This window comes from Coregonus clupeaformis, unplaced genomic scaffold, assembly GCF_020615455.1.
Source record: "Coregonus clupeaformis isolate EN_2021a unplaced genomic scaffold, ASM2061545v1 scaf1213, whole genome shotgun sequence".
In the NCBI taxonomy this organism is placed as follows: Eukaryota; Metazoa; Chordata; class Actinopteri; order Salmoniformes; family Salmonidae; genus Coregonus; species Coregonus clupeaformis.
Window position 1 is genome coordinate 96,461 of NW_025534667.1, and position 14,607 is coordinate 111,067.

Here is a 14,607-nt window from a genome sequence, read left to right on the forward strand (position 1 = left end):
GGTCTGGAATACTAATGTAAATAAGGTTTTGCAAAAATGTCTAAACCTGTTTCCACTTTGTCATTATTGGGTATTGTGTGTAGATTGATGAGGGATTTTTTGTTGTTGTTGTTTGTAAAAAAAAAATCATTTTTACAATAAGGCTGTAACTTATTTTTTTGTTGAAAAAGTCAAGGGGTCTGAATACTTTCAGAATGCACTGTATAGACACTAACTATTTCACTTTAAACACTGTTATATTTATGCACAAGAGAAAAGGTTGCCCAGCACAAATTCATGTACAAACATGATTTTTCATTACATTTTTTGTAATTTAGCAGATGCTCTTATCTAGAGCGACTTATAGGACCAATTGGGGTTAATTGCCTTGCTCAAGGCCACAATGACAGATTTTTGACCTAGTTGGGTCAAACCAGCGACCTTTCAGTTACTGGCCCAACACTCTTAACCGCTAGGCTACCTGTTAAATACATAACACAATATGTGACATAAGTAGAATACAGAACACTTGAAACATTACAGGCCATTTTTCATGATGGAAATTGAAATATTAAAATGTGATTTAAAAAAAGCAGTGGGTAGAGTGGCGTTTCGCAGGCGGTTTGTATGGGCAGTTATACAGGACAGTTTGTGGCTGTTTCTCAGGAGCCTGGTGGAGCAGGTCATTCAGTGGATGGTCAAGAGTGTGCATGTCCTTCACCAGGTGCACTGCAGCCTGTTCTCGCCTGCTCTGCAGTGACGGGAGCTGTGGCTGGACTGCTCCACCTCTGGAGATGATCCTCAAGGCCCTCCTCTGCACCCTGTCTAGTTGGGCCTGCTGCTTTTTACTGCATCCAACTAACAGCACTCCACCGTATTCCAGAACAGTCAAAAAGGCGTTTCGAGGCCTTTCTCACTGGCTGCTCCACATGTCACCACTGAGGTTAGAGTCTAGATTAAAATCAAGACACTTGGTTGTTGTTACCACTGGTACTTCCTGTCCTCCTAGGATTAGTGGTGCAGGTTGTGGATGGTCCTCTGACCAACGGCTAAATGTACCAGTTGCCATCACCCTCTGCCCTCTTTCGGTGGTGTAGCTGTGGAGCCAGGCTAGTAACCTTGGACACAGTTCAATGTCAGACAGATGTTGCAGGAACTATGGGTGATCTACTCGATCAAAGGCTTTGGACACATCAGCAAGTAACACCCTCACCATTGTTGGGTTTATGGAGTCTGTAGCTGTCAGCCAGGAGTATGTGGCTTTCACAAGGGCGGTAGTAGTGCTGGACTTTGGGAGGTAGTCATACTGAATCGTGCACTCAGATAACACCTCCTACTGGCAGGGGACAGTTTTAACAATGTGTTTGATGACAGGGGCTAGATCTTCTGCATGCTCTTTTAGTAGCCAGGCTGGAATGCCATCAGGCCCACATGCTTTACGTGCTCTGAGTCTGTTCAGAACTTGCTTTAACTGGCCAATGCTGCACAGCTCAACCTGCTTTGTAGACATGGGCAGGGGGAAGATGGCAAGAGGTGTGGTGCTTGTCCATGCCTCAGCAAAGAAGCCATTCAAAACATCAGCCACGTTGTCGTCTTCAATTCCCTCGACCAGTATTCTCCCTCCTGATGTTTTCTTTGGTCCCAGTCCATTGTTAATGAAGTCCCACCATTCCTTAGGGTTTTTCTTCTTTAGGTCCTGGATTTCAGTTTTGTAGAAGATTGTCTTTGCTTCCTTGATAATCATTTGCACTGTGTTTCTGTATTTTCTCCATGTCATTGTTTCTCCCCATCTGTTGAAAATATTCTGTATTTTCCCGATGGCAGCCTTTATTCTTTCAGTCATCCAGGGCTTGTCCAGTGTTGTTGTTGTTTTCTTATTGGCATGTATACATCAAGTGCAGTTTGAATGCAGGAGTTGAACATCTCCACCTTTGCATCGATGCTCTCCACCTCATATATGGCAGAACAGTCAGTACTGGCCATACATCGTGCAAAGGTCTCCTTTCTGTTCTGGGTTACCAGATGTCCTTTTTTCCGCTGCACCTCTCTTCTCCCTCCTGATGTTGTTTTTGGAGAGAACAGCAGATATTTGTGATCACTGGATCCGAGAGGGGCAAGGACTCTGGGTTGTGTTGATCAGATCTAGGATGGAGTCCCCTCTGTGGTCTTGTCTTTGGTCACTTGTTTCATGTCTGGATGGGAGTTTGTCAGCATCTTGATGGGCAGGTGATTTACGTCTCCACACAGGATGAGACCCATTTGGGGAGAGGACATCCTGATCACATGGACAGTGATTATGAGATAATCCACAGTGTTCTGCTGCAGTGTTTTGTCATGTGCCCATGGTGGATGTTAGAGCACTCCACTACCAGAGATGAAACTGAGCTGGGGTGTTGTTTAGGACGGAGCTGAAGACACACAAACTCTTCTTTCTCTAGGTCAGTTATTCTTCTCTTTGCCTGCATACTGTGATTCACATACATAGCCACGCCCCCTCCTCGCATCCCCTCTCTGGACCGGTCATTTCTGAACAGCTGATAGTCTTTGTCATCAGAACAGCCTCAATTTGTCAGGGCATGGACTCTACAAGGTGTCGAAAGCGTTCCACTGGGATGCTGGCCCATGTTGACTGCAATGCTTCCCACAGTTGTGTCAAGTTGTCTGGCAGTGGATTTCTACTCAGAATAGCTTGTTCCATCTCCTACAACAGATGCACAATTGGATTGAGATCTGGTGCCTCGGAAGGCCACTGCAGTAACCTGAATTCACTGTCATGTTCGTGGAACCTTTTCTGGACAAGTCTTGTGGCATGGGGCATAATCCTGCTGAAAAAATATATTTGCAGATGGATACACTGCTGCCATGAAGGGATGCACCTGATTGACAATGATTTTTAGATATCCTGTGGCATTCAAATGTTGCTCCACTTTTATCAAGGGGCCCAATGTCTGCCATGAAAACACACCCCACACCACCACCACCATCCTGCAATGCTGACACACGGCATGGATGCATGTACTCGTGGTTTCCTCAATGTCCTAGACCTCGCATTATATTTACAGTAGGAGCAATCTAAGCACTGCAAAACTGACAAGGTGCACACTGATCAGTAAAGAGATGCTAAAATTCTACAACTTTCCCGTTCCTCTGCACAGTTCTCTCACAGTGAGAAACAATAGGATTACAATAGAGTGTATCCAATCCACTACCACTTCTTATGTATACGTTGGTGTCTTTTTAAATTGCCAGATATGTAGAATCTCATCTCACAGTCAGAGCAGGAGTAAGGCTTCTCTCCTGTATGTATACGTTCATGTGTTTTTAAGTTGTCCAGTTGAGAGAAACTCTTCCCACAGTCAGAGCAGGAGTAAGGCTTCTCTCCTGTATGTATACGTTCATGTGTTTTTAAGTGGCCCAGTTGAGAGAAACTCTTCCCACAGTCAGAGCAGGAGTAAGGCTTCTCTCCTGTATGTATACGTTCATGTGTTTTTAAGTGGCCCAGTTGAGAGAAACTTGCCCCACAGTCAGAGCAGGAGTAAGGCTTCTCTCCTGTGTGTATACGTTTATGTTGTTTTAAGGTGTCCAGTTGAGAGAAACTCTTCCCACAGTCAGAGCAGGAGTAAGGCTTCTCTCCTGTGTGTATACGTTTATGTTGTTTTAAGGTGTCCAGTTGAGAGAAACTCTTCCCACAGTCAGAGCAGGAGTAAGGCTTCTCTCCTGTATGTATACGTTCATGTGTTTTTAAGTTGCCAAGAAGAGAGAAACTCTTTCCACAGTCTGAGCAGGAGTAAGGCTTCTCTCCTGTGTGTGTTCTCTGATGAGCTTTTAGATCAGTTGATGTTGTGAAGCGTTTTACACAGTCAGAGCAGGAGTAAGGCTTCTCTCCTGTATGTATATGTTGATGTTGTTTTAAGTTGCCCAGTCGAGAGAAACTTGCCCCACAGTCAAAGCAGGAGTAAGGCTTTTCTCCTGTATGTATAGGTCCATGTTGTTTTAAGTGGCCCAGTTGAGAGAAACTTGCCCCACAGTCAGAGCAGGAGTAACGCTTCTCTCCTGTGTGTGTTCTTTGATGAACTTTTAGATCAGTTGATGTTGTGAAGCGTTTTACACAGTCAGAGCAGGAGTAAGGCTTCTCTCCTGTATGTATACGTTGATGTTGTTTTAAGTTGCCAGGTTGAGAGAAACTTGCCCCACAGTCAGAGCAGGAGTAAGGCTTTTCTCCTGTGTGTATACGTTCATGTTTTTTTAATGTGCCCAGTTGAGAGAAACTTGCCCCACAGTCAGAGCAGGAGTAAGGCTTCTCTCCTGTGTGTATCCTTTGGTGCGATTTTAAGCTTTCCTGTCGAGAGAAATTCTTCCCACAGTCAGAGCAGGAGTAAGGCTTCTCTCCTGTATGTATACGTTCATGTGTTTTTAAGTGGCCCAGTTGAGAGAAACTCTTTCCACAGTCAGAGCAGGAGTAAGGCTTCTCTCCTGTGTGCAATCTCTGATGAACTGTCAGAGCCTTTGATGTTGTGAAATCTTTCACACAGTCAGTACAGGAATACAGATTCTCTCCTGTGTGTACTTGTAGGTGTATTTTTAACTTTGATAGAATTGAGAAAATCTCCTCACAATGTGGGCAGTGGTGAGACCTCTTAGCTCTGTGATCTTCCTGCTGTTGCTCTCTGGATGTAGAGAATGTCTCAACATGGTCTCCTGTGTGAACAACATCAGAAGAACCAGTCAGTTGGTGTGATATACATGTCAATCAAATGTATTTAATGAAGCCCTTCTTACATCAGAAGTTGTCACAAAGTGCTTTATAGAAACCAAGCCAAAAACCCCAAAGAGCAAGCAATGCAGATGTAGAAGCCATATCATCCTCCACTCACTATCACAAGGGTTAGTAACTACACAGACTCATTTAATAGAACTTTAAAACATTGGCAGTTTGTCTACTTCACTTCTTTATTCTACTCTCTGATCACTCTAGATAGCCCAGTGAATAAAACAAAATGCTGGCAATACTGGTGTCAAACCATGTACAGTGAGGGAAAAAAATATTTGATCCCCTGCTGATTTTGTACGTTTGCCCACTGACAAAGACATGATCAGTCTATAATTTTAATGGTAGGTTTATTTGAACAGTGAGAGACAGAATAACAACAAAGAAATCCAGAAAAACGCATGTCAAAAATTTTATAAATTGATTTGCATTTTAATGAGGGAAATAAGTATTTAATGGGCCTCAGGATCTTGTCATGGCATCTCTGTGCATTCAAACTGCCATCGGTAAAATGCAATTGTATTAGTTATCTGTAGCTTATGCCATGCCATACAGTGGGGAAAAAAAGTATTGTCAGCCACCAATTGTGCAAGTTCTCCCACTTAAAAAGATGAGAGGCCTGTAATTTTCATCATAGGTACACGTCAACTATGACAGACAAATTGAGAATTTTTTCTCTCCAGAAAATCACATTGTAGGATTTTTTATGAATTGATTTGCAAATTATGGTGGAAAATAAGTATTTGGTCACCTACAAACAAGCAAGATTTCTGGCTATCACAGACCTGTAACTTCTTCTTTAAGAGGCTCCTCTGTCCTCCACTCGTTACCTGTATTAATGGCACCTGTTTGAACTTGTTATCAGTATAAAAGACACCTGTCCACAACCTCAAACAGTCACACTCCAAACTCCACTATGGCCAAGACCAAAGAGCTGTCAAAGGACACCAGAAACAAAATTGTAGACCTGCACCAGGCTGGGAAGACTGAATCTGCAATAGGTAAGCAGCTTGGTTTGAAGAAGTCAACTGTGGGAGCAATTATTAGGAAATGGAAGACATACAAGACCACTGATAATCTCCCTCGATCTGGGGCTCCACGCAAGATCTCACCCCGTGGGGTCAAAATGATCACAAGAACGGTGAGCAAAAATCCCAGAACCACACGGGGGGACCTAGTGAATGACCTGCAGAGAGCTGGGACCAAAGTAACAAAGCCTACCATCAGTAACACACTACGCCGCCAGGGACTCAAATCCTGCAGTGCAAGACGTGTCCCCCTGCTTAAGCCAGTACATGTCCAGGCCCGTCTGAAGTTTGCTAGAGTGCATTTGGATGATCCAGAAGAGGATTGGGAGAATGTCATATGGTCAGATGAAACCAAAATATAACTTTTTGGTAAAAACTCAACTCGTCGTGTTTGGAGGACAAAGAATGCTGAGTTGCATCCAAAGAAAACCATACCTACTGTGAAGCATGGGGGTGGAAACATCATGCTTTGGGGCTGTTTTTCTGCAAAGGGACCAGGACGACTGATCCGTGTAAAGGAAAGAATGAATGGGGCCATGTATCGTGAGATTGAGGGAAAACCTCCTTCCATCAGCAAGGGCATTGAAAATGAAACGTGGCTGGGTCTTTCAGCATGACAATGATCCCAAACACACTGCCTGGGCAACGAAGGAGTGGCTTCGTAAGAAGCATATCAAGGTCCTGGAGTGGCCTAGCCAGTCTCCAGATCTCAACCCCATAGAAAATCTTTGGAGGGAGTTGAAAGTCCGTGTTGCCCAGCGACAGCCCCAAAACGTCACTGCTCTAGAGGAGATCTGCATGGAGGAATGGGCCAAAATACCAGCAACAGTGTGTGAAAACCTTGTGAAGAATTACAGAAAATGTTTGACCTGTGTCATTGCCAACAAAGGGTATATAACAAAGTATTGAGAAACTTTTGTTATTGACCAAATACTTATTTTCCACCATAATTTGCAAATAAATTCATAAAAAATCCTACAATGTGATTTTCTGGAGAAAAAAATTCTCATTTTGTCTGCCATAGTTGACGTGTACCTATGATGAAAATTACAGGCCTCTCTCATCTTTTCAAGTGGGAGAACTTGCACAATTGGTGGCTGACTAAAACTTTTTTTCCACACTGTACCATAACCCTGATACCACCATGGGGTACTCATGGTGGAAACACGAGGTGATGGAGGTGGATGAATGGCAGGACAACAGGCCTCAGGATCTTGTCATGGCATCTCTGTGCATTCAAACTGCCATCGATAAAATGCAATTGTATTAGTTGTCTAGCTTATGCCATGCCATAACCCCGATACCACCATGGGGTACTCTGTTCACAACATTGACATCAGCAAACCGCACAACACCATTACACGGTCGTCAGCAGTTGTGAGGCTGGTTGGGCCAAATTCTCTAAAACAACATTGGAGGCAGCTAATGGTAGAGAAATTAACCTAACATTCTCTGGCAACAGCTCTGGTGGACATTCCTGCAGTCAGCATGCCAATTGCATGCTCCCTCAAAACTTGAGACATCTGTGGCATTGTGTTGTGTGAAAAAACTGCACATTTTAGAGTGGCATTTTTGTATTTGTTAGGGATCCCCATTAGATGCTGCCAAGAACCTATTCAGCTACTCTTGTCCCCAGCACAAGGTGCACCTGTGTAATGATGATCATGCTATTTAATCAGCTTCTTGATATACCACACCTGTCAGGTGGATGGATTATCTTGGCAAAGGAGAAATGCTCACTAACAGGGATGTAAACAAATTTGTGCACAACATTTTAGAAATAAGTTTGTGTCTGGAACATTTCTGGGATCTTTTATTTCACCTCATGAAACATGGGACCAACACTTTACATGTTGCGTTTATATGTTTGTTCAGTGTATACAGTATTTCTAAAAAAATCATACAAACTATCAATAACAACATTGAAATGAATAAATCAGCTTGCTTTTCTGTTCTAATCAGGTCCCTACACAGGCGCAGAAGGATCCTGTGAGGGCGGAACATTTTCTGGCTACAGTAGACCTTGCAGGGCTTCTGCCGTGAAGTCTTGGAGACCCAAAAACTTCTCAGCTACAGATATGATGTCCAGCATCTTGGACTTCTTGTGCAGTACAATTAATAACTGTGGCTGTAAATACAAAAAAAATCCACCTTCAAAATAAGTGTATCCAGATCACTTGATTGACGTACAACCTTTGCAACTGGTTGCAGTGCATCCACCTCCATATCTTCTTCAGAACTTGCTACTATAACTCTCTTCACCGCCTCCACATACGAGATTTGCTGTACAGCCCTGATCCTTGAGACCTCAACCTCTTTCACCCTAACAGGGCATTCTGGGAATTCAGGAATATGACCCCCACCACAGTTGCAACATTTTACATTCACATGCTCTTCAATAACATATTCCTTCCATCTGCAACTGACATGTGGCCAAACTTTTTACATTTCTTGCATTGCACCAGGTTTTACACAAACTCTCTTATGGGGTATATTATATATCCCAGCTTTACATAGGGTGGTAGATACTCTTCATCAAACATCAATAATAAAGATGAACGCTGTCATTTGCATCCTTCTTCTTCGGGATTTGGTTGGCGGAGCGCATTCAACTTTTAGGTGCATACACCGCCACCTACTGTACTGGTGTGTGAGGCCATTCAGAGCCTATATACATTAAATTCATTGATACGGTAATTAATACAAAATTGCCTGCAAGTATTAGCCTGCTCTAAAAAATGTGAGGGTAAATGTTCTTGGTTCGTGCAGATGACTGACCTCCTCAGACCAATTGGCAGTACGCCCAGAACATTGTTCTGGGATCCAAAAAGGGATATCTCAGTTTCAAGGTCTCAGCTTGGAGAGAAGAAGCCTTGTGAGGTATTGGTCGGTCACATGCAGGAACCAAATGTTAACGATTAATTAATTATTAATAAAGCTAAAATCATGCAAATATAACTTGTCTGTGTAAGCAGTATATAGGACAACTAACGGGACTGCCCCGGCAGAGCTCCCGACCGACGTGTACTATGGTGCTTTTACGTTTGTTGGAACCTCTCCAACAAGGGACTCATTTGACTTTGAGTCCCTTCGTGGCGATTTTCCACGACAAAACCCCCCCACCCCATTCCACTATTTAACACCATCTAGTCCTACGCCAGACCACTACCACTCAACACCCCTTGCAGCTGTTCTGCAGTAGATCCTCGCAATCCCAAGTACTTCTCTGACGCTGCCACCACAGCCTCTATTTTCTGGTACTTTTGATCCATTTCTGCAGTACAATTGACAACCATTGCTCTAAATGCTAAAAAGCCCACCTTACTGAAGCAAATATTCTTCCCGTCACTCTCTCTTGGTCTCTGCCTACTCACAGGAATCCTCTCAAGACCTCAACCCTGTACCCATCTTCCTCTACCACTCTCTTCACTGCTTCTGCATACAACACTTTCTGTATTACTGTAACCCTGGCAACCTCAATCTGCCTTTCTCTCACCTGACACCTCAGATCTCCAGCCCGTTAGCACCCCCACAACTAACACACAGAACTTTCTCCACCGATACCACACATTTCTTCATCTCATGCCCTCCTGCACACTTGTCACATCTAGGCATCTCACGCCTACACACTGCTGCAACAGGCCCATAAACTTCACCCCTAAAACACTGTAGTATTTACAGAACAGAATCGCTCACGGGATAACTGACACTTCCTACCTTGACCTTATCTGGCAGAGACTATGCATCAAAACCCAGCATGACAGATAATGTATTCTCTGTTTCCCCACGCTCTACACCGGATCTACGTCTCACCAAACGGAGGGTGTCACAGACACCTGGAATCTTCCATTTCAACTGCTCATCCTCAACACTTAAACCTAACCCCGTTATCACTCCTTTCAATGCCACCCTGTTCCGGAGAGCAATTCAAGTCACAATTCCTGTCTCTAATCACGTAATCCGCAGCACCCGCTCCCTCTGAGCAGAGGAGAAACAATAAATCATCACGAGTCCACTCAGTTACCTTCACCAACTCAACAGTCCCCAACCTCTTCTCCACCTAACCTGACACCACATATGGATCCATTCTCTCTACAAATCTCACTCCCACTGGGCCAGAATATCTTATCATCCTTGGAACGAGGCCCGAACTCGGAGTTCCTCACCGCAGGTAATTCATCCTCACTCTCGCCAGGTTCCATCTCTGAGCTACTGGAGGACGTATCCCTCTTTATACACTAGACGATAACCTCCCTCACCACACTGCTTCCCTCTACACTCAGCTCCTTCTCAGCGTTCATCACTGCACCTGCCACCACAGTTAATTAGTTTTAAATTGACACAATACCTGTTATCAAAGGTTACAGCTAGAGATGACGTGCAGGAGCTTGCAGTGATTTGTTGTTTTGCATGATGTCTACTTTGATGATAATTAGAGTTTTATAATCTGAGAGGAAATAGAGCCGAATATTGCTAAAAGTCACGCCAGGGTAAGCCTACACGAAACACAGCCATTATTCTAAGTGTTTCTAAAATGAATAAAAAGGAAAAATGATTGGAACCATTTCCCTGATTGACCGCTACGTTTTATGACACCATTTTTGCAAAAATAAAAAAATAAAAAAAACAGTATTCAGACTTTACTCAGTACTTTGTTGAAGCTCCTTTGGCAGTGATTACAGCCTCAAGTCTTCTTGGGTATAACGCTACAAGCTTGGCATACCTGTATTTGGGGAGTTTCTCTGCAGATCCTCTCAAGCTTGTCAGGTAAAATGGGTAGCGTAGCCGCACAGCTATTTTCAGTTCTCTCTGTACTTTGCTCCGTTCATCTTTCCCTCGATCCTGACTAGTCTTCCAGTCCCTGCCACTGAAAAACATCCCCACAGCATGATGCTGCCACCACCATGCTTCACCGTTGGGATGGTGCCTGGATTCCTCCAGACGTGACGCTTGGCATTCAGGCCAAAGAGTTCAATCTTGGCTTCATCACACCAGAGAATCTTGTTTCTCATGGTCTGAGAGTCCTTTAGGTGTCTTTTGGCAAACTCCCAGCGGGCAGTCATGTGTCTTTTCATGAGGAGTGGCTTCCGTCTAGCCACTCTACCATAAAGGCCTGATTGGTGGAGTTCTGCAGAGATGGTTGTCCTTCTGGAAGATTCTCCTATCGCCACAGAACTCTGGAGCTCTGTCAGAGTGACCACTGGCTTCGTGAATCCTGACCAAGGCCCTTTCCCCGATTGCTTAGTTTGTCTGGGCTGCCAGCTCTAGAAAAATGATTGATGGTTCCACACTTTTTCCATTTAAGAATGATGGAGGCCTTTCGATCATATCCTTGGACTAAAATGATTGACACTCAGGTGCAAGCCTAACATCACATGCAAAGGGCCTTTGGGTAACGTAGCACATATTCAATTATATATATTTTTCTCACATAGGCTGTTCATTTCCGATCTTTGATACTTTTTCTGGTTTATAAACGTATCATGGTATACTACGTTAACGCTATACGTATGGGCCATATTGTTACTTGGTAGCTACTAGCAACAGACCCTGTGTTGTGGATCATCTACCACTATTTTGGACGGTCCATACTGTAACGTTAACGTTAGTCTCAGGCTTCACTAACTAGCGTTACTGTTTTAGGTGGAGCTATTCTTTGCTACTTTTCAAACAAATACTATGTGATATTTCACATATCATCTTGCTAGAGAGGCCTTTTGTTGTGATATTTAGGCTACTATATAGGCTACTAGCAAAAGACCCTGTGTTGTTAGGATAGATTTATGTTTGTTTCTTCCAACAGATCTTTACATATTTTCCTCACTACAAAATATTCCTGCGGTCCTTGTGGTTACTAAACATATTTTAGATATGCCTTCATGCTATAGCTTATTCCATGTTTACATCTTTGGTTAAATGACTTCAAATGCAAAACGTAAATTTATTTTGTGGAATGTCTGTGGAGTTTGTAAACTATCCAAGCTTAAAACAGGTTATTACTAGGCTTAAACAACTTCATTCATCTATTGTGTTCCTACAAGAAACTCACTTGTTGAAGGATGAGCTACTTAAAGTATGCAGGAGATGACAAGGGCCAGTAATAGCATCCTGTTTCTCCTCTCATTCTCATGGTGTTATGGTTTTAATTCACTAATCTGTTCCGTTTCAAGTGGATACTATTATAACTGATACAGCTGGTAGATACAGGGAACTCTTTTGAATGAGCATATTAATCTGGTTAATGTTTATGGACCTAATGATGATAATCCCAAATTCTTTGAGAATGTATTTCTATTGATAGCCTCCATTCCTGGTAAAGTCCTAATGGCAGGGGACTTTAATTGCACTCTTGATCCTCATCTAGATCGCTCCTCTGGTTTAGACACTTCCCACTTGCAGAGTAGAAAGAAATTACAGCATTTAATTCAGGACTTAAATCTATGTGAACGTTGGAGGACTCAGAACCCGAGTAAAAGGGAGAATTCATGTTACTCGTCAACATTTAAATCATATTCTCATGTAGACTACTTTTTAGTTTCTTGCTTATTGCTTCCCAATGTAGCTGGAAGTGGATATGATACTATTGTTTTGAATGACCATTCCCTTGTGTGATTATTCTATAGGGATACAAAACTAGTAAAAGGATCCTCTAGAAGGCGTTTGCATCCCAGATGGTTAAAGGACCCAGACTTCTTACATTACGTTGGAGTGCATATAGATGTTTATTTGACATTGAACACTGACCAAACTTCAGCGAGTACCAGATGGGAGGCTTTCAAAGCACATATTTGGGGGCAAATTATACGTTTTACCAGTTTAAAATCAAATAAATCAGAAAATGAGAGCGATGGACAGCAAAATCAGAGAATTGGAGAGAAGCTTTTTTGGATAACTCAGTCGAAGTAAACAAGGAATGATTTGGTCTTAAAGCTCAGTATGAAGAACTTCCCACCTCAAAGGCTGCAAACAGCTTAACTAGGCTGAAACAGTCCTATGATCAAGGTGAAAAACCTGGTAAATTGCTGGCCTGGCACATTAAGAAGTAAAATTCAGCCTTTAATGCAATTCATAATTTACAAGGACAATTATCAATGGATCCTGTAGAAATGAACCAAACATTTGCTTCCTACTACAACACACTTTACAACTCTGAATCTCCTGAGAACTGAACTAGTCAGGTCTTGATTTTCCCTCTACTTCAGAAGACACTAAATTGGATCTGGAAAAGGAATTTGATAGTGTTGAAATATCTGATGCTATTTTCAATCTGAAGGGAGGTAAAGCGGAAGGTCCAGATGGGCTCCCAATAGATATTTAAGGACAAACTTCTAGGTCCACTTTTGGATATGTACAGTGCATTAGGAAAGTATTCAGACCCCTTGACATTTTCCACAATTTGTTACATTACAGCCTTATTCTAAAATGGATTAAATAAAAAAAATCCTCATCAATCTATACACAATACCTCATAATGACAAAGTGAAAACAGGTTCTTAGACATTTTTGGGATTGATGAGGGGAAAAAACAATTTAATCTATTTTACAATAAGGCTGTAACGTAACAAAATCTCAAAAAAGTCAAGAGGTCTGAATACTTTCCGAATGCACTGTATATAGACAGGTGTGTGCCTTTCCAAATCATGTCCAACAAACTTAATTAGATAGAATCTGCTCTTACCCTGAGAAACAGATTTCCCAATCTTCTCCTCCTCTTCTTCATCTTTAAAGTTGACATTCAGCTCCAGTGTTTGACTGCAGTCTTCCAGCTTCACTGATGCCATCTCTGGATATTGCGATGCAAACTGGGCTCAACTGTCACAATCAGGACCCAGTGACTGTAGGTTTGGACTCAGTGTGGAAGGAGAGAGGCAGGCTGGGTTTGTCCTCACTGTTGATGTTACCGGCCTCAGACTTATCTGAATCTGCCAGTAGTAATATAGAGAGCACAGACACAAAAGTTAGTGTTGACAGTTCTGGCAATATCTTTATTCTCTAAAAATATAATTTTTTCTTGTTCAATTATCTAATTCAGTGCTTTACTTGGACTGAAATAGGTGCCAATACTCATTTTGGGTGCCGGTACTGTTTATATTAAGGTGCAGGAGCTCCACAATACTTTTGAGCTAATACCTAACCTATAGTAGATAAATGCATACATGACTCAAAATCCATTTAGTACAAGGTTACAGTTTGTTTTAGACAGCACTGTGTGCTAATTTCCTGAATAACCTTGTCTTCATTGTATTACTTCAATCAAAAAACAATTGGTTTTCCTGTTCACACCACAGCAACATTTATTGATAAAGACTGAAACTAGTGAATGTGTCTGAATATTAGTACACATGTAGAAAACTGATAATCATTACATTCAGCTTCAAAACAGTAGTGCGACCGTGAAATTGTCTCTATCTGATGCACCCGCACTGTCCTCACTGAAGTCCGTCGCCGCTGACCGAGAGTAGCCGCCATTTTACCAGCATGGGAATTTTACACAAAAGTAATAATATGCTAAACGAACTCAGTAATCTCAAATAAATTGATTATTTATTAAACTAAAATTAGAAAATTATGTACGTTCACTCAGACAAACCCAAAATCTCTAGCTATGTGACTTGTAAAATAGTTTTTATCACGTTCTTTCACTTACTCGGTTTGACACAAAAATAACACATCAAACCTTTACCAAACGTGATAATACCTTAACGGATGTGTTACCAAGCATGGTATGACATGTTCTTTCGACATTAGAAAGTTTAAACGTGCTATTACATACCTGTAGTAATAAATAGAAACGGACACAAAGGTTATCTTCTTGACTGCACAGTTCTGGCG